Source organism: Canis lupus, chromosome 12, assembly GCF_003254725.2.
Source record: "Canis lupus dingo isolate Sandy chromosome 12, ASM325472v2, whole genome shotgun sequence".
Lineage (NCBI taxonomy): Eukaryota > Metazoa > Chordata > Mammalia > Carnivora > Canidae > Canis > Canis lupus.
In genome coordinates, this window is record NC_064254.1 from 31,683,246 (window position 1) to 31,710,348 (window position 27,103).

Below are 27,103 nucleotides of genomic sequence, written 5' to 3' on the forward strand. Positions count from 1 at the left end.
TTGAGTTATACATCATCTGTATTAAATGGAGCTAACTTTGTATCAGCAGAGCAGAAGGAATTCTTAATACTGGAATAGTCCATGTCCTCTTCTTGTTTTCTTTTCCTTTGCAGCATTTAATAGTATTCTTTTTTTAAGATTTTATTTATTTATTCATGAGAGAGAGAGAGAGAATGAGAGAGAGAAGCAGGCTCCATGCAGGGAGCCTGCAGGGAGCCCCGATGTGGGACTCGACCCCGGGACTCCAGGATCACGCCCTAGGCTGAAGGCGGTGCTAAACCGCTGAGCCACCCAGGCTGCCTGTGTTCATTATTTTTACTTGAATGTCAAAATTCTCTAGATTATTGCCATGTTTTGTGATTAAAGCAGTTTAGATAAATGGAAAAGAGTAGAGAAGCGAATGAATTTAATTATGGCTAATAAGCACATGATGAAGGGATGGAGAACTCTCTGGTTCTCCTACAGCTTCATCACCACTACTTATTGAACAAAAAAATTTAATATTGATGAGCTTATATTGGAATTGACTTATGCTTGATGAAAGAAAAATAATCTGAGAGCCTTAAATGACAATGTAGTTTCCTTAGTAATATCTTCTAACTTGCCAATAGGCTTCATTCAGAGGAAAGAGTTAAAATTGTCAGTATCATGATTCTAAAATGAATATTCATTTATGTGTTTCCACACGATGGTCACATGTATATGTATTCCCAGAGTGATTCATGACTGTGCAGGTAATGATAAGAGTTTTTTCTCGGGATCCCTGGGTGGCCCAGCGGTTTAGTGCCTGCCTTTGGCCCAGGGCGCGATCCTGGAGACCCGGGATCGAATCCCACATCAGGCTCCCGGTGCATGGAGCCTGCTTCTCCCTCTGCCTATGTCTCTGCCTCTCTCTCTCTCTCTGTGACTATCATAAATAAATAAAAATTAAAAAAAAAAAAGTTTTTTCTCTTAAAAGGAGTAAAAAGATTGTGTGCATATCTGTGTGTATGTGAAATACAAATCTATGCAATATTAGTGTGATGAAGATATACAATATAAAATGCTGAAGAAATAAGTTGATGATTTTTATTCCTTTTTTTTACTCCTTTGGCTGATATTGTTTCAATGGAAATTGACTATTTAGGAAAATTCAGTTTCCTACTGTGGAAAATTAAATGCTGGGCAGTGTACAGACACTGCAGATTCTTTAGTTAGAAGATTTGAGCTTCACTTCTAGCTGTGCCATTAGAGAGCTGCTGGCTTCGAATGACAAAACTATGACTCATTCTCCACATATATAAGAGTATGAGCATGTCTTCCCAATCTGAACTGGTTTCCTGAAAAAAAAAAAATTAAAATAGAGCCCGCAAGAGATTTTGATGAAAAAGGGAAAAGTATTATTCAAATTATAGGTTGGAAATGATTTTTTAAATGTTTAAATCAGTTAATGTAGAAGTCAGTTAAATTGTACAATATATCTGTTAGCCAAGCCACGGATATTAAAATAATGTTCATGAACAAATCTAAATGATAGTTTGGAAGATCCAGAAAGGCAAGTTCTAGGAGTGAAATCAGAGTCCAAAGTCTGAAGATCACTATAAGAATGGACAGATGGTCAACCAGAGCAGTGTTAATATAACCTAGAGCTTAGCCAGAGAAATAATCTTTGCTACGAAAAAAATTTGGTTAAAAGATGAATATTGCTTTCCTTCTTTTACCACCTGTAGGCTTAGAATCTTGACTAGAAGAGTTACATAAGGCATTCCTGAGCCAAGTATCTCTAAAAATAATTTTACAAAAATTATTTTAAAATTCTGTGTATTGGCGAGAGGGATTGACTGAATTCCACACTCAGTAATGATGCGGGAGTACAGCTTATTGATTGTGAATCTGTGTGTGCCTTCCTCCCTGAGGAGCTAGCATAAACAAACAGCAGACATGACTTCTGGTTCATTGAAGATCCTTACCAGTGATCAGCAGTGCTCCTGTCCCGAGAACTAGAATGTTCGGTCTTATTTCACAGCCCTTATTGCTAAGTTATAGGAGGTGCCTAGCTTTTTTAAGTGGTCTTTAAATTCTGAGTAAGGTCTTGCTTTTCTTTCCCTGTGATCTAAAGTGACTGTTGCCCTGTGGTTCTGCAGCCCTCCATCTCTCTGACCTGAATTCTTTCACGTCTGTGTCAATGCTGTCCTGGCAGCTTTATTTGCTCTGCACAATCAACATTTCCTCTCACTGTTAAGAGCCCTGGCATTTTATACCCCTTTTGGCAGAGGCAGTTTAAGCTTGGAGTCTGCACTGTAAATATATCTCTTGTTGGGCAGAAACAAGGATACTCTGATGCTTCTTTTCCATCAACAGTCAACAACCCCCCTCCATACAAACCCCGCCCCTGCCCCACCACACTCCCACTCTTCACCCTTGCAGTAGCTCAGATGGATCACAGTTGAAGTACTCTTGCTCTCTGCTCTCCTTTTATGCCTCCATGTCATTTAGGAGGACAAGTCAGATTTTCAAATGTTCCACATGAAGCTCCATGACGACTAGTGTGGGGAGGATTGAAATAAATACGAAAATACCTCACTGAATAGTCCATTGTAAGGATCCCTACATGCTCTTACCTAGGCCTATGCCTGCTATCCTGTTCTAGTGTACTTCTCATCTTCTCCCTCTGTTTAGACCCAGAACCTCCAAAAACCCTTTTCCTGGTATTAAAATGTTAGTACAGGAGAGCTGCACAGAATACTCTCTTATATTAATAACTAGGATACTTAGTACCCCAGCTAGAAGTGTTTGCATTCAGATACCTGAGAAAATGCCTAGACTTACCCCATGGACAATGTGTGATGCCTACATCACAGAGAAGACCCAGCAAAATAATCCTTGCACAAATATAATTCTCTACCTCCAGGAAGCATATTTCTAGATATTCTAGATAACAGCTTCTTCTCATGTTTATTTTTGTCCCCTTATTTCTTAGTATCAGCATTCAGAATTATTTCTGGTAATTTTTTTTGTTTTCTTTAAAATATTTGCTTTATGGTTCAATGGAGGACCCCTAATAAGCCTAAAGCAAGACTGCATGGGTACTTAGTTGTAACTAAGTAGAGGGAGATGGCACAAGTTCTTGTGTAGTAGGTCTTCTAGGCTGTTTGTATATTGCAGGGCTGTGCTGCTGAAGCATGCCACCCCTGTGGGGAGATAGCTGGATTTTGATCTTTAAAATTACTCTATCTTTTGAATTCTTTGTATGAGTGTATGTGCATTATATACACTATTTATAGCCATAGATTATCCATTTAACTACATAGTACAGTGTGAATTACTATCTTAGCTCTATGTGTGCATTTGTTCTTAGGACATCCATAATTTTCTTCAAGGTTATACTCTGTCTTTAAAATTTTTAATTGGATAAAATTATCACCCTATTTACAAATTAGTTTATATGAGTTACCATCGCATTCATCATTGAAATAATCCTTCATATTTTAAATCTGGAAACTAGGTACAGTTAGTATTATTTACTGCCCTTCCATCCACGACAGAGTAAGCCTTTCCACTACTGCTTTCTCAAGATGCATGTAAAGCTGTCTCATTAGAACTCTAAGTGTTAAAAATTGCCTGTGCTGTTTGGGACTTGTATGTGAGAAGCAGTATTTCAGCTTAAATATCTTGTTTCTTACTTTCTACAGTATAACCAAACCAACATCAGGACTCCTAGATGGTAAAACTGCTTATGTATACTAGCAAATTTTATGTGTCCTTTAAATTTGGAAATGATTCAAAGAGATAGCCAAAGCAAATGTGGATATCAAATTATAATCCCTTAAGGGAGAATCATGTGACATTAACCCATCTTAATATTTTGATAGTGTATGCTTATGCATGTGTGTCCTATTTCATACTAATCCATAAATATAGGTTAATAAAATATAAGAATTATTAAAGCTATGCAATCAGTGTGAAATGCAAGCCAACTCATTTTATTCTATAAAATGAGATGCAATGTGGAGTAGAAATTTATGCTGTGGTAATAGCTGCAGCATATTGAGCTCATATCATGTATCACTTTATACGCTCATCTACTTAGTATTCACAACAACCCTATAAAGCAAGCACTATTATTATTCCCACTTTACATATAAGGTGAGGCCTAAAGAAATGAAATAGTTTACCCAAGATGTGACAATTAGCACATCTACAACCTGGTGGTCTCTTTTAGTGGCTTTATTTCCTTTGTAGTTTTGAAGTAAATGAGAGCTACAGTGATGCACTATATGCCTGTTAGAAATACAATTCAGTAAGAGTCTGAATCAAGGATTGGAAGCTCTTCTTCATTAATCCTCCCTGAGAGATCTGTGTGCAGAAAGGATCACAAAGGTATTGGAGTTCTGTCGCTTAAATCCAGCTTGATCTTGTCCTCTATGTGACTGTTAACTGTACTCAGATAATTTGAAAGTTTTAATGCCAGGCATTATTGGAGTCCTAAGATAGTAGAATATCGTATTTCCTCCTTCAGTTGACATAGATCAACCAGAATGTTCTTGATTTCCTGGGGAAATTCTATGAAAATTTTCATAAATTGTTATTCTTAACCAAAATTATTTTTGCTAATTTTGAGATAACATAAAATACTGACGAAAGCCATAGGTAGACAGGTGGAGCCAAGTAATGGGGATTTTTGGTAACATGCTCATGAAAGTGAAAGTGAAGTTATGTATAGCCATTAAAACTTCAGGGCCCCTGGACTGTAAGGTGTGTTCGTTGTTACTGTTAGCCATTCTTTCATGAATATGCCATTGGAAACTCATGACTTTAACAATCACACATCTTTAGTTCTGCAACCAGCCAGACATTTCAAAAGAAGGCAGATAAAAATAGGAAGTTAAAATTATCTTTTATAAACTAATGGTAAATTAAATTATCCTGGAGGAAAAACATATAACTTGAAATAAAATATATAGTATAGAAAGGCACAGAGGTCCAAAACAAAGGAAATATATTCTTTCCAAAGATTGATAAGACATTCAAGAAACTAAAGGTTACTATGAAAAACAGGAGTAATTATATATTTCTTCTTAAAATAATCAGATGCAAGGATACAGTGATAAAAATGCAAATCATAAGATGCTCTTAGCTAGCTAGAGGTCAAATCAATGTTTTTCCTCAAATCAAAACATCAGAATTTTTCCTCAGTCAAGTTTTAATTTTTAAAGGTTGAATATGTATGGGGAATCTAAAAGCTAAAATTGTCACAAGTCCTTGGAAAAAGGTTAAGATTTAAGTATTAAGTAAACATGAAATGTTCATGAATGAGCTTGAAGGTGTCCATGAACACCTTGAATTAAAACGCAAAGCATTCTAAAGCAAAGTTTGTACCTTTCATCGAATTTCCAACAGTCCAAAATTTCTTAATAATTATTTTTCTAGAGCAGTATTTTTCTTTTTCTTTTCTTTTTTTAAAAGACCTATCGATGAACTAGACACACTTTCAGGCTTCATACTTAAAGTGTGTTAATGGCTTTATATAATGTTGTAGAATGTTTGATTCGTAGAATTTCAGTCTCCATCCTCGTGAATCTCTTCTGGTTTTGCTGCCAAGTAAATGATAAGCCTGTGCTTAAGAATCACGGGTGTGAAAAGTGTAAAAAAAGAAGCCTTGGAGCCAGGGAGATTTGAGTTCAAAGCTTCCTTTGCTACTTGGTCAGGTTTCATAAGCTTCTTGAATCCTACTGTTCTGCACCTGTAATAACGATAATTATAAATTATAGGGTTATAGTGAATTAAATGAAGAAGTATATATGTGTTTGTATATACCACTTGGCATCTACCTAGAACTCAGTATTAGTCCAAGATATTTCATTCTGTGTGTTACCACTTACTAGCTAATTCTTATGTATACAACATTATTGACTGGAATCTGCCTAGATGTAATTTTCCTTTAGTTCTTTGAAGGCCTGTATTCATACAAATCTAAATGCTACTCTGCCTGACAACTCCTCCATTCTTTGTATTCTCATTATCTTTGCCATTCTTTTGAGAATTATTCATATGTTTCATACCAGAGTAACTATAGTAATTCTGCTCCCAGACTTTCCAAGTGATTTCTGAGAAATTCCTATTTTGTCTGAAAGCTCCAGTTAAGCACTTTATGAATTCACATCTTCTGGGACTATGTTTGCCCCATCTTTGAGGTTCACTGCATAAGTCTCAGGTTGTCTTGGTGACAGTTCTACTATTATGACCCAAATTCAGAAAACTGTGAAATGAAATGTTTGCTTCTATAACTTCTGATACAATCAGTCCAGGGGATAGCTTTGCCCATTCATAACAATTTAGGCACAATTCTTTCTGTAAATCAAATAAAACAGAATGAATTGCCAGACATGAGGGTGAGATTTCTTAAGTGCCTATTTGTAGGTAGCCTCTGTGAGGAAAAAGTAGTATAGAAGAAAAAGAGAAAAACTCATAACTTTTATGCATACTTACATCTGTGCTACATATGCTCCTTTGTAAAATTAAGAGAAAAGAATGTCACAGGTGATATAAAAGCTATTTGAAAAATATTTCCAGAGACCTAAAGTGTATCTGTTTCCCTAAGTTCCTAGGGGTTTTTGGGGGGGAAAACATTCTATGACTAGAATGTCTACTTCTCTTTATCTCAAGGCCTATCTAGGAGCTAAAGTAAGTCAGTATGCAAAAATGAATGAGCCATGATAATAATCCCTTATATTTGTCATTTCTGTATTTATTCCACAAGTATGCATTAAGTGTCTAGCATCAGTCAAACATCATAATAGAAGCATCTGGTACATAGGGGAGGAAAACATGACTCCTACTCTCTCACTGCCTAGTAAGAGGAGACAGACATATGAACAAATGAGTTGTGGAAAACAAACCATGTGCAGAAATGTTCAGTGCTTCCTGGAGCTGTAAAGGAAAGCTTTCTGAAAATATTTTTCATTTGAGTTTCAGCAGCTGAAGAACGGGCCAAGGTAGGGCATTTCAAGCAGAAAAAGCTGCCCTTGCGGAAGTGAAGAGAGATGCCTGCACACACTGAAACCCTAGAAGCATTCTGGACCCACTGATGGGCAGGGCCCTTGGTCCTTAGGAATCATTTTCCCATTTTACAGAAGTGAGAATGGAGACTCAGAGTACTTAAGGGCTTGGCATGGAGGCTCCAATTTATTAAATTAAATCACTGACTTGAACTGGAGGCTTCCAGCTCCCAGTCTACCAAATGCTTCTGCTTGGTTTGGCTATCTGGAGACAAGGCATCCTTCCTTTCCTCAAGTCCTACTCCTCAGATCGGGATTTGGATTTTTCTAATGTCCTTTATGCTTTCACCTCTGTTTGGACAGTAGACGTTAAATAGGGAAGCTGAAATCACATAATATTTTTGCTTTATTAGTAAACCATGTAAAAGCATTTCAGTTTGACTGATACATTCACCTGGGTGAATGTACCTAGGTGCCTTTTCTATTCTTATCATGCTTTCTGTCTTCCTACTTGTACTTTCTTATTGTGGTGTTCCCATTGTTCTGATTTCTAGTGTGAAGCAATTCTCTACAAGATGCACTTTGAAATTAAAGAACTTCTTCCTGCCCCCCTCTCCTTAGTGACAGACTTACTTTGCAAGCCGAGGGATGAGATGTTTAAATAAAATTTAAAATAAACTCATTAAAATGGATGATTTATTGAAAAACAACTAACACATACATAAGTTTATGGAAGTGTATATTCATAGAGTTCAGCAAATATTCATGTATTCAAAAGCCTTCTGTGCTTCAAGTCTGTTCTAGGTCTTCATCTAGACGTTAAGAAGATGAATAAAACATTGTTCTCACCTCTAAAGAGTTCTCAGGTTAGTAGGAGAGGCAAACATTTAAGGTAATGATTTGGAATACCAAATACAGAGTGCAACAGTAGAAGCACATTTAAAATACAGAAGTGGTACTGAAGAAAGAGATTCAGTCCAGAGACTAAGAAAACATTTCTTGGAGAAAGGAACTTCAAAATTGCATTTTTAAAACGGCAAGAGTTTTCTAGGAGGAGGAAGATAATGGGAGCAGGATATTCGAAGTAGAAAAAATATTTTGTACAAATATGTTGATGGTTGAAATGTCCTGTGTGGCTCAGGAATGCTAAGTCCATCAGCTTTCAAATTCTAGCGTGAGAGCACCGGAGGTGGTAAGGGGGGATTTAAAGAGAAATCCTGGTCAGGCTAGGAGTTAAAAGTTTTGGATATCCACTGATTCCTCAGACATCCTCCTCTGGTCTATCAGAAGACAGTGGAGGGTTTAGAGCAAGAAAGATAATTGAACACACTCACAACATAGAAAAAATAATTTTTCAGTTTAAAGAACGTAGTGATGGGTAAAAGGAGGAGAAAGGAGTGCAGATGTAGATTAGGGAGACCAGTGAGGAAATTGTTACAAAATCCAAATACAGGTAATAAAATATTAAAACAGAAACACAAACTCACAAGCCTAGTTGCCATTACACTAGGGCAGTGCCATAGAGAAGGGAAGAGATTATTTAGGAGGGAGAATCTTACCAGTAACTAGTGGCTCATTGGATTTCAGCAGTGAGGAAGACAAGCCAAACGTTCCTTCTAGGTTTCATACCCTGGAGGAAGAATAAGAAGTGGTACTACTCACAAGACAGGGAATGTACAATAAAGAGGTTTTGGGGAAAATAGTTATTCATTAATTTAAGAAATATAATTGAATAATTACTATATGTCAATAATGCTGTAGGTGCTCTATATATAAATAAAATATTGATTTTCTGTTCTTAGGTAGTTTACATTTACAGAGGAAACAGTGTGCAAAAAAAACCTATATAATTCTAGATAGTCATAAATTCTATAAAGAAGACTAAAGCAGGTAAGCAAATAGAGGGAGGATGTCCACTGGAAATTCTATTTGAGATAAGATGGTTAGAAAAAGGCCTCTCTGAGAAGGTGATATTTAATTGGAAAAATGAATGAAGCAGACACCTGTTTGAAGATCTGGAAAAAACACATTTTAAGCAGAGTGACCAGTGACTACAAACATCATGAAACAGAAATAGTTTTGGCATGGGATGGAGAGAGTCAAAGTGGGGAGTAGGGAAAGAAATGAATTTTGGAAAGATAGGAAGTGACCTTGTAGTAGAGAAGAGTTTGGACTTTATGCCAGTTGAAAAGGAAATCCTGAAGGGTTTGACCATCACATTAATAAGCTTTGATTTGTGTCTTTAAAAGATCATGCTGGCTGCTGGGCATAGAAAATTGATTGCAAGAGGCAAGAGTAGGTGCAGAGAAACTAGTGAGAAAGCTCCCTCGGCACTTTAGGAGGGATATCATGGTGTCTTGGAGCAGGGAGATGGTGAGGAATTAAGGGGTGTTTAGATTCAGTGTGTATATCAATATATTGATATATGGACAGATTCAGTCATTGTGTGGGAAAAAAAGATCAAGAAGGAATACTAGATTTTGGCCTGAGCAGTTAAGATGTGGGAAGAGCAAAGTTTGGGGGAAATATGGAGAGGGAAAATTAAGAGTTCTTTTTTGGGTATGTTTAGCTTGTGATGCATTTTGTACATTTACAAAGAGCAGTTAGGTGCGTGGTTGGTCATCTTCCTCAGGAGTTTGGAGAGAGATCCAACTGGAGATAAGGTAGGACTCATCAGCATATCTGCTATTGAGAACACTTAGACTAGAGGACCATGGGGGGCAGAAAAGGCAGACAGGTATTGAGCCTGGAGGCATGCTACACCAATCAGAATCAGGGCACTAGCAAGGAGAGTCAGAAGAAACAGGGAGAGATTTGGGGGATCCTAGATGTTAATTTCAGTCATAAACATTTTACTAGAAAGAGGGCATGGGCTAACTATGTCCATTGCTACTGATATGTCAGAGAAGTTAAACATCGTTAGTACAGAGTTGTAAAAATTAACAATTCTGCCTTTGAACTAGCTCAAAAATTACTAATTTTTGTATGAAATTATTGTACAGAAGGAAGAATATCATTATGGGTGCAAATAGCTATTGTGGGACCACAGAGACAGATGTGTGTCTAAATGGGAGAGGGAAGAGGGAAGAACAAGCGGCTGACTTCAGAGCCAGAAATGCCTTTGGCCAACTAGGCTTGCTTACTTACTTACCCCACAAACCATGTAATATAAATACTTTATTCTGAGACAGAAGCAAAAAGGATTCTGTGCTGCTGATGAGATCATGACCAAATTTAATTTCAGTTTTCTCTAGCTCCACTGGTCCGTGTGTATAGGCTTAATTAATATGTATAGCATTAATTTAATTATTTTGCTTGTTTGTTGCCCATGTGTGTAATGGAAAAACTTAGTCTGGTCCTCTGCCCTGTGTTATTTCTCGGAGTTTCCAGGGCATGGGTTCATCAAACTTTCTGGTCTTAAAAGAAATGTTTCTCTTCCCTACTCAGTGTCATGCTTTTTTCTCAGAGGCTGTAAGCACCACTCTCCTTCAATTTGGGACTTCAAATAGATTTCAAACTCAGCAAAAAGAGAGTCACTATCCTTTCCATTTTTGATCTTCCCTATAATTATTAACCAAGAGCACAGTGCTCACCCTTTCTTTGTTAAGCCAAAGAAGGATACCCACATGGAATGCATAAATCCACTCCTCTTCAGTCTGTCCCATTAGTTTGACAAATGTGTCCAGACATGTCTGAATCACAGCAGAGGACACAGCCTACGATTAAGCTGACCGAACCTTTTGCCACATAGATTATGGGATTTGCAAGACATTGAAAACACACAATAATGAATTAGATTTTTAAAAAATGAGTAGTATTTTAGAGCCTCAGGCAAGGAAAGGAAATAATCCAGTTCCTTTATTTTTCACTTGAAGAAATTGAAATACAATAAATTTAACTGATACAATGAAGGACACAAAACTGAATTTTGTAGAACTCATACATGTACCCAAATCTCCAAATCTCAGACTATTTCTCTTTCCAGTTAAGCAACACACACACGCGCGCACACACACACACACACACACACACACACACAAATGCCACAGTAACTGAATATTGAATACAGTCTAAATACATTGAGTAGATGGATTAATTTTACTATGCTCTTGGAAATGAGAGCACTATTTGAGATGGGAAGCAAACATGGCAGTATGTCAATGTGTCACATTATGGATGTGGAAAGAAAAGTGGATGCTTGGTTAACTTTTTGTGTTCCAAGCTTCACATTGTATTCAATTGTAACATGGAAGCAATAATTTTGACCAGTTCTGCTTAGAGAATGGAGAACTCAAAAAACGTTGATAAGGAATGTAAAATCTTAATATTTAATTTCTGAACGTTCATGAACTTGTGGAAAATAGCATAGTATAGCAAAAAGTTCATACTGATGTGTATTTACTGAAACAACTGGTCAGCTGAAATACAAATCTAATTGAACTAATTATTTGATTAATGAATCAACTCAATCAGTTAAGCTGAGTAAGTTTTTAGAATTTATTAGTGCAAATAGCTGGGAATTAGATTTTCTAGGTAGATGGTTCCATAAATACAGTCTCCATCAATCTAATCTGGGTTCCACATTCCTGCCAGAGTTACCTTTTTAAAATCCTCTGTTTAGTTCAATTCCCTTATTAATAACTTTTCCCCTATTTGCCGCAGAATGAGTTTCAGGTTTCTTTTTATGGCAGTCAGGGTCCTCTCCATTGACTTCAATTTATCTTTCTAGTGGTGTTCTTTTTTTTTTTTAAGATTTTATTTATTTATTCATGAGAGACACACAGAGAGAGATAGAGGCAGAGACACAGGTAGAGGGAGAAGCAGGGTCCATGCAGGGAGCCCGACGTGGGACTTGATCCTGGGTCTCCAGGATCACACCCTGGGCTGAAGGCAGCGCTAAACTGCTGAGCCACCAGGGCTGCCCTAGTGGTGTTCTTATTCTCCTTTCTAGCCATAATCTTATTTACCTTCTTTTTAATATTCTACTCTATATCTTTTATTGGACAACTGCCCCCCAAATTATTTTGCCAAGAAACCTCACATACTTTGTCACCTCTGGGCCTGTATGTTTATCTCTCTTATGGAAATGCCCTTGTCATCTTTCTTTACTTATTGAAATCCTATCTCTTCTTCAAAGACTCAGATCAAATGTCAATTTATCTGAGAATCCAGTAACTACTTATTGACTCCAATACAACTCATAATCTCTGTCTTCATAGGACCTTTCCAGGATACTTTGCTGTCCCTTTTCCTATCCAGAATGACATACATTTTTCATTCCCCACAGCAGCCAATTCAAATCTCACTACTTTTTTCAACCCTTCAATCCTACTACTGTTACCATTGAGTTAACTCACTGAAAAACCCACTGTTAGGTGTGAACTCTACCAATTATATCCCTCAAGCTCCAAACATACTCATGTTCTCACTCCAGCTTCTCTCTCTCTCCCATGAATAGTGTCCCCTTCCAAATCTTACACCTGTGTTCTCAGTTGCTTTCTGGGATTTTGCCATATTTCTCTCTCATACCTTTGATATTTTCCTTTCCACTGTCTCCTTCCTGTCATCCTACAGTATACTTGTTTTTGCTCTTATTCATTTTAAACAACAGTGTCTTTCAGTATTTCTGCCTCTTTTTCAAACAACTGCCACATTGCTCATGGCTTGTTTTTTTATTTGATGAACAGATGTATGTAAATGTTAGTTGATTCAGATGACCTTGCTTTACTTCTGTTTATTCTTCAATTCCATGAACTCAGGTTTTCACTTCCACTGCACTGGTGGTGCTGGAGTCCAGATCAGTGGTCTTCATCTGTGTTCTCATGTTTTTCACTGTTCTCCAGCATTTGATACCATCAAGCACCTGTTCTTTCATGAAATACTAACAACTTTTAGCTTTCAGAGTATGGATCTTCCAGTATCGCTCCTGTTTTTCTTTTTTTCTTTGTGTGTGTTAGAAGCTCAAGTTCTAGGACAGGCCTGATCATTCACACCCTTCATGAAATATCATCAGTGGCTCCCTATTGTCTTTGTAACAAACATCATACATAGCCTTTCCCAGTCCTAATACGATCTAACTTTCATGCATCCTTTTTAGCAGCCACACCAAAAGGCCTCCAAAATATCACACACCTTCAGGCCTTGGACTATGCTGTTGCTTTCTGTCTAGAATGCTGTTCACACTTTTCAACTTGAAAAAGTCATGCTTATCTTGCAAATTATCTCCCAAATATCTTTCCCATGGTGCCACTTGCTTCCTCTGATTATTACATGGAAAATTAGTAACTGCCTCTGTGTTGCCTTATACTATTTATGTACATTACAATTTGGAAGTACTTAGGAAACTTTTTCTGTTTCCCATTATACTATTCCCTCAATTACGTTAGGGTTTATATTAATCTCTGAACTCACTGTGCTTAGCACAGTGTAAGTCATCACTAAGTATCGGTTTATTTGCCGATAGTCTTTCCTCCATCAAAGCTTTTGATGAGGGGAACTCTATAATATTCTTTCATATGACATATATCCATAAAAAAATTAGTGACAGAAATTGAATTTAAAAGTTTCTCTGCAATTGAAATGGTGAATTGGCTATAATTAGGGGAAATTATTTATCCTCATAATTACTACAACCAAATTAAATATTTTAAATCAATATTTTAAAGTATAATATTTCTCAGTGTTTATTTTGCATGTTAGTTCATCCCAGTTCAATTAATACTAGCTGTAGCTCTTGTTTTTTTCATCTTTAATGATTTGTCTTGTCTGACTTTTCTCTGATTTCTTATTCTATTTTAATATGTAGACCATGTTCTGAAAAACTGCCATCTTAAAATGAGTCGATACTCTGAACGCACACTCAACAAGGTAGAGTGTGAACATTTTACAAATTCTTAATCTCCCCAAAACATTGATCACTCATCTGATAGCTTACTTCTTTACTCAGTCTGATTTTACTTCATTTACTTTCTTGAACTCCATCCTGCTAATGAGTGTAATTAAATGTTTAAGAAAGCCTCATATGGGACAAATGCCATCTTATTTTACATTAACCCATGAAAGAACCTCCCATCCCACAAGGAGCAGTCTGAAATTCTCATCCACTGAGAAGCCAGAAATAAAAATTCCTGTTGCCTATGGCCATTGAACTGTGGGAGAACCAGATTATACTGTTCAATCGGCAGGAACTATGTCTCAGGTGACTGAATAAGGAACTTATGTGCCAGAGCCTAGTACAATGGTTGTGTATTATGGATGTTTGTAAATGAAATAATGATGGCTATGGTAATTATTTTCCACACTTAAACTCATTATGTGATAATTCCCGTGTATTTTTAGAATTTTAAGAGTTTTTGCATTTTCAATGTTTATGATCGATACAATTAAGGTATTAAGTGAAGATGGATTACTTTTCAACTCCTGGGATTTGCTTTTGTCCTTTTAAAAATATGCAGACATCATGCCATTACCTACAAGCAAATATAAATAAAATATCCATATTATTACACTTGTTAGCTTTTTAATCTAAATACTTAGACTCATGTAGTCACTACCTACATTCTAGTTTTATAGTCAGTAAGGACCTTACCAATTTACCAGATGTTCAGAAATAAATAACTACTGAATGTGTGAACTTCAAGATAGGATTTTAATATTTATAGATTATGATTTTGGATGTACATACCTGAGCTCAGACTTTTTTTTTCAAACAACTTTGTAATAGCATTAACATTTAAAATGTTAAGGAAAAAAAAAGCTCATAATTCCAGAACTTAGTACTAAATCATTGGCATCAGTGTCCTATGTTCCATTACAGATTAGTTTTATAATACGTTGGAATCTTAGCAGGATACAATTTTGTGTATTCATGTATTGCCGAACAGAATTGTTTATGTTTCTAAAATCTTTTAAATTTTTATTTTAATTGTGGTAGTATAGTCTAGAGATTTGATGTTCTAAAATTTACACAATCCTCACAAGATTGTTTATTTACAAATACTCATATTTATTGTAGAGATACATTTCAGCAAGCAGCCTGAAATAAGAAGACAAATTCCATTTCCCAGAGACAGTAACTGTTAATACATAGAATATGTCTTGAATATTTTAAATATCTGGCTATCTTCCTTTCCAACTATGTCTACAAATATGCATATAAAATATTATGTGTATTTTTTTAAATGTGAGCATCTAATAAATAATAAGAGTACACAAATTAGGGATCCCTGGGTGGCGCAGCGGTTTGGCACCTGCCTTTGGCCCAGGGCGCGATCCTGGAGACCCGGGATCGAATCCCACGTCGGGCTCCCGGTGCATGGAGCCTGCTTCTCCCTCTGCCTATGTCGCATGGAGTCTGCTTCTCCCTCTGCCTATGTCTCTGCCTCTCTCTCTCTCTCTCTCTCTCTCTGTGACTATCATAAATAAATAAAAAAATTAAAAAAAAGAGTACACAAATTATAATCAGAAATTTTATAACATTACATTTTGACCAATCTTCACATCTATAAATCAGACTTATCTGCATAGTGTTTCCTTTTTGGAATATATCATAGTTTTTTTTTTTTTTAAGATTTTATTTATTTACTCATGAGAGACAGAGAGAGAGAGAGGCAGAGACACAGGCAGAGGAAGAAGCAGGCTCCATGCAGGGAGCCCAATGTGGGACTTGATCCTGGGTCTCCAGGATCACGCCCTGGGCTGAAGGTGGCGCTAAACCACTGAGCCAGCCAGGCTGCCCCTCAAGTGATAGTTTAGTGATTCAACACTTAAATACAACACCCATCACAAGTGCACTCCTTTATCCAGTTTAACTCATCCCCCACTCACCTCCCCTCTAGTAACCATCAGTTTGTTCTCTATAGTTAAGAGTCTGTTTCTTGGTTTGTCTCTCTCTTATCTTTCTCAATGATTGTTTGCTTTGTTTCTTAAGTTCCACATATAAGTGAAATCATATGGTATTTTCTTTGACTTATTTTGCTTAGCATAATACTCTCCAGCTCAATCACATCATTGCAAAGGGAAAGATTCAATTCTTTTTTATGACTGAATAATATTCCTTTTGTGTGTTTGTGTGTGTACCACATCTTCTTAATCCATTCATCAGTTGATGGACGCTTGGGCTATTTCCATAATTTGGCTGTTGTTGATAGTGCTGCTATAAATATTAGGGTGCATGTATCCCTTCGAATTAGTATTTTTGTATTCTTTGGGTAAATACCTACTAGTGCAGTCGCTGGATAGTAGGGTAGTTCTATTTTGAACTTTTTGAGGAACCTCCATACTGTTTTCCAGAGTGGCTGCTCCAGTTTGCACTCCCACCGTGGTTCCCCTTTATCCACATCTTCACCAACACCTGTTGTTTTCTGTGTTGTCGATTTTAGCCATTCTGACAGGTATGAGGTGGTATATCAGTAAAAACAGAAACCAAAAAACTCTTTAGCTCAAGTTGCTGAATTTGCTTAAACACATAAAATATCTCAAATAAAACCGTTTTAGTTATAAACATTTTGAGATAATGGTTATATTGAAAATATACCTTTCATATCACATTGAAATGGTTATAATTTATCTTAGCATGACAGTGACTAGTGATATATTTGTCACTTGATCATAAATTTCAAAATAAAAGTAGAAACAGTGTGATAATGATGCACAGGCAACAGCATCCTAAGTATCAGTAGCTTATAGACAAAATTCTTTCAGATTAAGGCATTTAAAAAGTGTTTATGTAGATTTCACATAAGTGAGGGTTCAGAAATCTGTGAAATGTTAAGAAAAGCAAAAAACCTAGAGTTTTTTTTTTTTTTCTAGGAGATTCTGTTCTACTTTATAAGTGGAACCACTGAGAATAGCTCAGTGAGTAAATTTATCATTAGTTAATAGTTGAGTTTCATGGACTGAGAGTTATGAAAACATTTATTAAGTATGCTACTTCCCATTTACTCTTCCTGACTTTAAAATCTAGTCACAATAACTTTGTTGTGCTTTTAAGAAAGCTGTAAAATATTTGTAAAATTAGTTCTGTAAGAATATTTCAAGGCCAGATGGATCTAATTTCCTTTTTATCCCTGGAAAAATAAAGCCAAGTAAAATTAAATCAGGCCCCATGTTTTCCAGTATGGTAGTTTCTGACCTGGCATTTAGTGGTGTCAAAAGTACAATCAAAGGCAGAAGTGCTTGTTTCGTTGATGTCATTTATCACCTTGTCAGCTGGATACAAAGTAGAGATTTGGCTTCTAGTTCAGATAATGTTATTGGAATAGTTCTCAGGCTGACAGGCTTGTTACCCATATACTCTGGTAAGAGAAAAATGCATCACATTTCAAGACCTTTCATTTGCTACCCCTAACTCGCAAGTACATTTAAGACTTTTTCTAATTTAGTTCTTTTCTTTTCTTTTTTTTTAGTTCTTTTCAATACTATCCCGAGTGTATCTTTTTTTATCCTCCAAACAGTCTCAATTAAAAAAAAAAAAGATTTTATTTATTTATTTGAGAGAGAGTGAGTGAGAGAGAGAGAGAGAGAGCACGAGAGTGGGGAGGGTCAGAGGGAGAAGCAGGCCCCCTGCTGAGCAGAGAGCCACTTGTCAGGCCTCCATCCCTGACTCCAGGACTCAGATCAAGACCTGAGCTGAAGGCAGACGCTTAACTGCCTGAGCAGTTTAGGCACCACTCTCAACAGTCTTTATTTTGCACATAGTACTGTATGCTATGAATGGATAAAATAGAATGTCTAGTTAAACTTCAGATGTAATAACTGTATATGTTATGATATCCCTCAGCATGCATTAACATCCAAGAGATACTATAAAAGATAACTTATGTAAAGGACATTTTGTATCTATTCAGTGGAGACTATCATCAGGGAGGAAGAAGGGGCTGGAAGGATGAAAAAGAAGAAATGGGAAGGAGACAAAGAGGAGGAGATACCATGAGTCCTTAGTGAAGAACAGAAAGTCCTTGCATAGGCTGTTAGCAGAGAATTAACTACAGCAGGATTTTTCCAAGGGTGTTCTGAAGACAACCTGGAAAGAATAACACTGTGTGCTTGTTAAAAGTTGAGCTTCCCCTATGCTACTCTGTGTTGCTAAGTTAGATTCCCTTGGGATGAGGCTCAAGGATCTGTATTTTTCATGAGCACTAGAAATGATCTTGTGGCCACTGAAATTTGAAATCTATCGAATTAAAATGTAAAGTTAATTGAAAATTCTGACCCATGGCCTGATCAAAAAAAAAAAATTGTATTGGCTTAGAAAATCTATTAATAGATTATGACTTGTCCTTAAGCATTAAGAAGGGCATAGAACACTGAACGAACCTAAGAAAATAAAGTTTTTGTGGGGAACACACTGGAAAGCAGAAACTGCTGTGGACTTACTCACCCTGCTCTGTTCACTGCTCTTGGAGGGTGCATTCTTTAAACGCCAGCAGGAGAATTTTAGGACAAGATGACTTTTTACTTACAGAGTGATTTTATTTCAAGAGAATCTACATGATGAGTGTAATTAATGTTTAAGTAACACAATAATTAAGCCGCATAGCTACAGCCTCTCTCTGAATTTCTGAAACATAAAAATTATTTTAAGAATTTGGATACCAACACTGTTTGCATACCAACATATCTACTATAAGTCTATTGATGTTGAAACATATTTTGTTCAGGAAAATATTATAAATACAATCTGAATAATAGATAATGGCTGGAGTTTGATCTTTGTTAATAGTGATTTTCCTTAAATTAAAAAAAATACATTTGGGGGCATATTTTAATTATGACTTCTGAGAGTATAATCCTGTTTCTCTATATAATTAAATAAAATTTCTCATAGATTAGCATAAAAAAACAAGAGATGAATTCACAGTCCAAAAGGTCAAATGCTAATTTTGGACTTCCTTCATTTAAAAAAATATTACCAATATCAGTGTTGAAAATATTGATTATTAATGAAAAAACACATTTCCTATGGAACTCTTTTTGACAGGTACATTTTAATCTGTTAAAAACATATTAATCTCTGCCTCTTTTCCCTCTAATGTTTGAAGTTGAATTGCAACACAAGGATATTATGCAAATCAAGACAATTCTTTTCAAAGCTTTGAAAATTTAATGTCAAAAAATACATATTTTAGCATATATTATTTAGTGAAAAGTTCATTTTTATTTTTTCTGCAAAAGTGCTCTAAGCTTTGGAGTAAGAGAATTTTGTGGGTGCCTGGTTATACCATATGTTTTAGAAGTTTTAGCTTCCTCATGAGGATCCAAAGATTATTAATATTTGACTATTTTCTGGCATTTCACCAATTTCATTTTCATTCTGTCATTATTGTTGTCTCATGTAGAGGTGTAAGTGGAAAATCACTCAAGGGATCAGTGATCGACAACCATCTTACTGTGGTCAGTAACTTGGGCTGTATTGGGAAGACTGTGATTCCTATGAGGAGTAAGGCATGTCAGAACTGTTAGGATGGAAAAGAATAAGGTTGTCTGCAGCTGAAATGTCCTATAAAATGTAGTGTGCCAATTATATTTCAGTGAAAAAAAGAGTCACATAAATGCTTTTGAAAAAATCACCACCACCATCACCAACCCCAGCCCATTGAGAATCATTGCCCTGAACACTACAGCAATGACAAGATCTTTAGTTACTTATGGACATGGCATGAAGTAGGTGCTTATCCAAAAATGCCTGAGTTGTTGATATTTGGGGCTGAGTGGGCACATGATGCAGTAAAAAGACCAGTAGTAGAAGTTAGGAGACTGATGTCCAGCTATCACTGTCACTAACAATTTGACTCAGAGAAAATCAACTTATCTTTCCAGGCTTCAGTTTTCTCCTTTGAAGAGAAGTGGTTTGGGGTAGGAGATTGTGAATGTTTTCTCTGGTTGCACAATACACACATGGTGATAAGAAAAACACAACATGTGGTGATGAGATAGATAATGATTAGATCACAATGAAGTTAAATGGAAGAATATTAAAAAAGGATAATTAGAAAAATTTTATGAAAAAAGCCTAAATATGAAACCTGTTTGGGACAGAAATAAAATAGAGTAAGAACAATTAAAAAAAGAATTATGAAAGTATTTTTAAAACAGGAAGGAGGGGCACCTGGGCTCAGTCAGTTAAGCATCTGTTTTTGGTTCAGGTCGTGATCCTGGGATGGAGACCCGCAAAAGGCTCCCTGCTAAACAGACGACAACCTGCTTCTCTGTCTGCCTCTCTCTTTCTCTCTCATAAATAAATAAATAAATAAAAATCTTAAATAAAAGTAGGAAGGAAATAGACAATGGTAAAAGGATCAGGTAAAAAAGAAAGAATAGCAGTATTTTTCTCTAAACTTGTGGGTAGTTAGAAAGCAAATTGATAAAATGGTATTTTAAAATGTGCTTTTCAGTACACCTGCTTTAGGAATTTTAACCATGTTTTTAAAATTATTTGAGAAAAATAACAACATGTATTCATTCTGTAGTTTCTCACCCTTTCCTTTTTATGAGGACTACTTTAAATATAAAAATATCTTCCAAAATTGATAAAAAGCAAAACTCCATTTAACCTCACATGGTCAATAGATTTTAATGCCTGAATATATTACTATACTGTACTTTTTTTTTAAGAGTTTATTTACTTATTCATGGGAGACACACAGAGAGAGAGGCAAAGACACAGGCAGAGGGAGAAGCAGGCTCCATGCAGGGTGCCTGCCGTGGGATTCGATCCTGGGCCTCCAGGATCAGGTCCTGGGCTAAAGGTGGAAATGAACCACTGAGCCACTGGGGCTGCCCTACTATACTGTACTTTAATATAAAATTAGCACTTATGTCTACTTCCATTCTTTGAACTACACTCTTTTATTTATATAATAATAATAATCTGGGATAATTTTAATTCCTAGGCTCTTGCATTTTCTGTGTATTGGAAACCTGTTGCGTTTTCTGTATCTATATATGAACAGACAAAATTACCTAAGTTCATATATGGCATAAACCTATATGATATGGATCTGACTAGGATTTGTATTTCATATTTATTAATACTGTTGGACTTTTCATCATGCCACATCATTTTTTAAACAGTTGCTTATGGAACATCAGAATGAATAAGGCACTTTTCTGTATACTATTGCATAAATGGGATATAACATAGATATAGAGATAGATAAATGATGGTAGAAAAATAGACAAATAGACACACAAAAAACATTGTAGTATTAAAAATCTAAATATTGTTTGAGTGATCAGGTCAGTGAATATGAATTTAGCTAGAAAGAGATCATTTTTAGCTGTAGTAGATAAGGAAAGATTATAATGGTAAAGTTAGAGTTGTTTGGCTCATACTTTTATGGCTTGTGGGGTTTCAGCAGATGCAAGAGGTGCAGAGGGAAAGGCATGAGTAAAAAGTGTCAGTTTGCAATGTATAAAGTGGTTTTGGGGACATTGAATAACTTATCAGACTAACCTATTTTTGATTTAACTTTTAAAAAAGAATATATATATGTTGTAGATAAGTATATTTCAGAGAGTTTAAATATTTCTGTATATTAAATTATTTTATTAAGTGCCAATGGCAATAGAAGCATTTGAAGTACTTTAATAGTACTTTATAGATAATAGTATCACTGTCATAGTTACTTATCCTTCGTATCTTGCCTAATGTGACCAGGTCCTTTGGGAATGACTATACAAGACAGTGGCCTTATATATTACAATAAGGCTTATTCTCATCACAGTCCTTTAGTAGGTGCTGAATTATGAATGTTGCTCCCACCAGGCAGTATACCAGGCAGCTACGTAGGGATTTTTTTTTTTTTTTTTTTTTTTTTTTTACGAATTGAGTCCAGGGAATCTAAATGTTTTTAGTATCCGCAATATAGCACACCACTTTTGTGCCATATAATTCACGAGGCTCAATTGTGTTTGATGTAGTATGAGCTAAATATGTTACATAGTCACAGGTACAAACAGGCTTCCAAACATAACAGATACTAGATCTGATAATACAATGTAGCAAGTATGTAAGCTCACATTAACTCAGTTCGTGCAGGAACCAAACAGTGAAAAGAATTTGATTTGCCATGAATAATGGAATGTTTTGTTTCACATCTGTTAGCCTATCCTTTAGGCCACTTTACTCAAATGCTCTGACTGTTCCATACAGAGTTTGAGTTAGAACTTAAATTTCAGTTCATCTTTTCCTTTGTTTATTATGTTCACAAACTAAATACTGAATCTCAACACATGGGCCTTAGTTGTAAATCCTTCTATCAGGTAATTAGAGCATTGATCTAATTAGCCAACAGGCTAAATTTATCAAAGTATACTGAACTTCCTAATATTTATGAAAGAAGCAAACAGCATTCTCTGTAATTTTATTGATTTAGGAGATCCTTCTTATCAATTTCCCAAAGAGAATATTTCATTTCTTAGTATTGTTTTTATTAATTCAGAAATACTTTTAGTACTGAAGAGTCATCTTTCAAAACACCTGCATATGACTGATTTGATTATCAAGAATACCTATATATGTGTGTGTGTATATATATATATGTGTGTGTGTGTGTGTGTGTGTGTGTGTGTGTATAGTCCCAGTTAGATAGAGTAGGTCCATGAAAACTTTTCCTGAATTATGAAATTCAGCCAAAGAAAAAAATTCATGGGCCTTAAACATAACATGAATGTATAATTGCAAAAAATAAACCTATGTTGAAGATATACAAATGGAAATCCTCCACAGAATTTTAATATTTGCATTGCTTTACATATTTCCTAAAACAATGTAATAATTTGGCTATGTTAAAGCTATATTCTGACACTTTAAAAAATATAATAATGACCATATATATCATACTCAAATTTATAGATAATATTCACCAGACTCTTAAAATAATTTTACATACTGTCTTTAGAGCGTTATTAAAGTTTTCAGCTGAAAAATGTTATCCTCCTCAAAATAAGGAACTTCCAAAGTGTTTTTGCAGTTTTCTCTAACATAATAATGTCCCACTATGTCATAATTTTAGACTATAAAAATACTTTGGAACAACATATTTTTAAAAAAGAATATGGTAAAAGGAGAAAATTACCTTTTGAAATTGAAGTTTATCTGATAGAATTAAGGAGCCTTTAAAATAGGATCAATTTATGTTTTTCAGCTTTCTTTTCTATTTGTTGGAGCATATGTGCTTTGGTTTTAATCTGATTATGATAAAACTGTATATCTTGAAAGAAAATCTTTGATAGTGTAGGCGGATATGGGGAGGAAGTCTTTCCGCATCCTTTCTTCTTTTTTTAGCTTTGAAAGGTCCCAGAGAAATCAATCAAGGATCCATCCCTGGAAGATGAATAAAATTTTTAAAAAGATCAAATAAAGTTAAATACAGTGGACAAAAGTTTCCATTTGAAAGTACAAAACATCAGTTGACATTATATGAGAGGAAAATAATGTTATTTCATTGATTTTAAAATGCAAACTAAATTAAATTGACTCTGAATAACTAATTTAGGTACTCTTTAATATACCAAGATGTATTAAATCTGAAATAAACCTAGAAATTTTAGTTTAGAACAAATAGCCAATGCTTATTAAAATAAAATTATGATTATTTATTATCATGGAAATGATTAAGAATCTGTGCTGAGTTATGACACCGTTAAATGGAGAGTTATTAGAAAACATAACAGAGTATTAATATCTAATTATAGAAAATTGATTTGTAATTAGCTCTACAGGAGTGCAAAAATAATTCTGCAGTATTAATGACAACCAGATTAAAGAGGAAAGCTCTTTCCTCCTCACTCTAATTAGTTTGGTTTACAAATTCTTATTTATGAAATAAATTTGTTACTTATTTTCCTCTGAATGTTTATGGCTCTCAAGCTACCTCTCCTACTACATGAAAGCAGGTCTGTTCTCCTTACTTTGCCTTAAAGTTATTAATTTAATCACACCAAAAGAATGACTAGTGAGAAGAAGAAAGGGCAAAAAACCAGGCCAAACCCTAAACCAATGTGTGAATTATTTCCAAATGTTGTTTGGTGCTTCCTTTATTTCCTTTAATTATGAATCCCAATCCCCTTCCAGTGTTGGGAGACTTCGGGGGCACCGTCAGCATCAGTACCACCTCTCCCACTGCACCCAGCCTACCCTCCTCAGCCGAGATCTGGGTTTTGCTTCTCCTGACTCCCGTGCTTCACTAAAACTCTGCTCTGTTGGATATTATTCCACTATGTCTTTCTAAATTTCATGTTGGCAATTCACTACTCTGATATGAAACTGCTAAATGCTGTTCTCTCAAATATTATTTGGGAAATATGTAGAGAAAATTTCCTAACCCAAAGAGACCTGTTAAGATATTCCTTGGCTTTGATCTTCACAACACCCAAGATCTTGTATATGTTTGTATTCCATGCCTTTCTTTCCTGCTAGATTATAATTTCTGAAGGTAGAACATCTGTTTTACTCACCTTTGTATTCTTTAGAGGCTAACCCAGTAGCAGTGCCATGTGCTTGGCCACTGTTGGCATTTTATAACTATGTGTTGAATAAATGAGGAAAAGAAAAACTCACTATCTAGTATCAGTATTTCAGTAACTTGAGATAATTGCCACTAGCAAGGGTTTATTCAATTATGAGGTAACTAATGGCACAAAGGGTTTATTATTTCTATTCATCCTTATATGTATGAAATTTGTGACTCTGTATTCCTTCCCTTTAAGGCATTAGTTTTACTCCTCTAACTAGCTTCTCCCCTCCCACATCTGAAAACTTTTTCCAGCTGGTACCCCTGTACAGTATAAAAAGACTGTTTAATGTAGAGATGCTACCAGAATGGTAAAAGAGTACTTATCAGTGAAAGCATTACAAAGACTGTATGTAAAAAATACCTAGGGAAACACCCAGCAACATCCAAAATGCTTCTTGTAAAGTAGGCCTTCTAATAATTCTTAAGATGGCTATAAATTTTAGTGAAAATGTTTATGTGGTATATGGGATAGTGCCTGGCTTCCATGGTAAGTCCTAAATAAATTGTAACTGATTGTATTTCATGCTGATTTTCAAGCCATATGCATTTGTGAGTAGCAGAGAGACAATTAAAAAGAATGGTTATGATACATGTAGGAAAGTTGTATGAGGGAACTTTGAGGGGGAAAATGATCTGGTTTCATAATTTTTGTTGTCATGTGCCTACTTTGGTAGTTTACATGTATAGTGTCATGACTGGTGTCTTTGGCTGGAGGTGAAAGGAAGGAGAAGAGATGAGTGACTGAATTACTCTTTCTCACTCTTTTTCTTTTCTAAAGCAGCCAAACTGAAGGAATAAAATAGCTTTTTGTAACTGGGACCAATTCCTTCTCCTTTGCTATGTTAGGTAAGAGGCTCACAGACCAGAGGATTTAGAGAAAAATAATTCAAATCACATGTGTGGCCCTCAGCCTTCTCCATCCAGACACTCTCCTTGCAGTCTGGGTGGATAAAAGCACAGACTTGGGAATTAGATACAGTTTGTTGGCTCACATCTTTAGTGTCACCACACCTTCATGTGGAACCGGAAACTCTGTGCCCACCTCCTTTACTGAGGATTGAAGGAGCCCGGGACTCATAAACATCCAGCAGCATGCCTGGACTGTGGCAGATCCTCAAATCCCTCCTCCCTTTTCTTTCCTTTGCTAATGCTGGGTCCAAGATGTTGTGATGTGTGAAAATGCTGTTGGAGAAATGAAACAACTTGCAACACTGAGAGAGGGAATTTTAACTTAAAGTCCGTGGCATAACTAGTGTGAAAGCTTTACTGGAAAGGAGTAAAAGGTTCAAGTCTTGGCTATGTCCCACCAGCTATGTAATCTTGGGCCCTCAAAACTTTTTTGGACCTAATTTTTCTCCCATAAAAATACAAGTTTAATTATTTATCACCTGCAGCTCTCATTATCTGCTGTTCCAGAATGAATTATCAAGTCTTCTTGTCCTCAGGCAGATGAACCCAAGAAACGTTATGATATTTTGCTAATGTAAAAATTTGAAATACAGAAAATTCAAGGACAGGAAAGCCACTTCATTCTTTAATCTTCCAGACTTTCTTTCTTTCAAATTCTTAAAGAAAACCAACTCCCTGAGGAGAGATAAATTCCAAGGAAATCTACAGTGTTTCTATAAAAGATTGATAAGTACATGTTTCAGTATATAAAACATTTGACTTAAAAGGAACAGTGCACATGGCAGATGCTTCTTTATCTAGAAATTTCACAGCTGTCATCTGTTGTAGCAATGATGATTGAATGAGTGGGATATTGTTTATTCCGTTATGGAAATTATCCAGTCTTCAGTATATATTTCATATTTCTCACCTTCATATCTGAAAGCAATGGAACACACCTATCTTCGTTTGTAACCGGCTGTGTATTTGCCAGTTAGATGTGCTCCCTGTGATACACACCCTTAAAAATCTAGCTTTGGGGGGACCTAGGTGGCTCAGTGGTTGAACGTCTGCCTTTGGCTCAGGTCATGATCCTGGGGTCCTGGGGTCGAGTCCCACATTAGGCTACCCACAGGAAGGCTGCTTCTCCCTCTGCCTGTGTCTCCGCCTCTCTCTCTCTGTCTCTCATGAAATAAAATCTTTAAAAAAAAGTCTGGCTTTCACTCATTTCGCTCCATTAAAGCTGCTCATTACCATTGCAGTGACCATCTAACTGCCTGGCGATTTTCACTCTCCCCTCCTCAAAGTCTACGCTATTTGGTGCTTTCTCTGGCGTTCTTCCACTATATGTGCTCCTTTGAAGTCTTCTGCACCATCCTGCATGTATCCCCTATTCATTGTCTTCTTTATTAGCCTGCCTTCTTCTGTCTGCAACTACATGGCACCTTCAGAAGACTGCTCTTTGTGTAACTCTTTGGCATATCACTCACTCTCATAAATTGTGTTTGTTTAGTCAGCACCTCTAGGGCCATGACTCCCAAATCTCTGTGTGTCGTGCTGACATCTTCCATGTATGTGCAGCTCCTGATGGGTATTTCTGCCTGGAGGTAACATAGGGTCCTGCAAAGTCCGAAGTCCCAAGGCAAAACTCACTGCCCATGGCAAGTTATTTCTTCTTTATTTCTTTGTTAGTAAATATCAGCTTTGAAATTATAAAGC

The 27,103-nt window shown here is 36.0% G+C and overlaps 1 protein-coding gene and 1 long non-coding RNA gene across 5 annotated transcripts in view; one reads left to right on the forward strand and one right to left on the reverse strand.

Annotated features, from left to right (window-relative positions):
- ADGRB3 (adhesion G protein-coupled receptor B3) overlaps positions 1-27,103 on the forward strand; it is a 717,179-nt gene that overhangs the window by 151,665 nt on the left and 538,411 nt on the right. The window lies entirely within an intron of this gene.
- Positions 4,197-6,194, reverse strand: LOC112658711 (uncharacterized). Its single transcript, XR_003135909.3, has 3 exons — positions 6,042-6,194; positions 5,359-5,722; positions 4,197-4,542 (listed from the first exon to the last, which is right to left on the reverse strand). It is a non-coding gene; the product is annotated as an uncharacterized LOC112658711 (long non-coding RNA).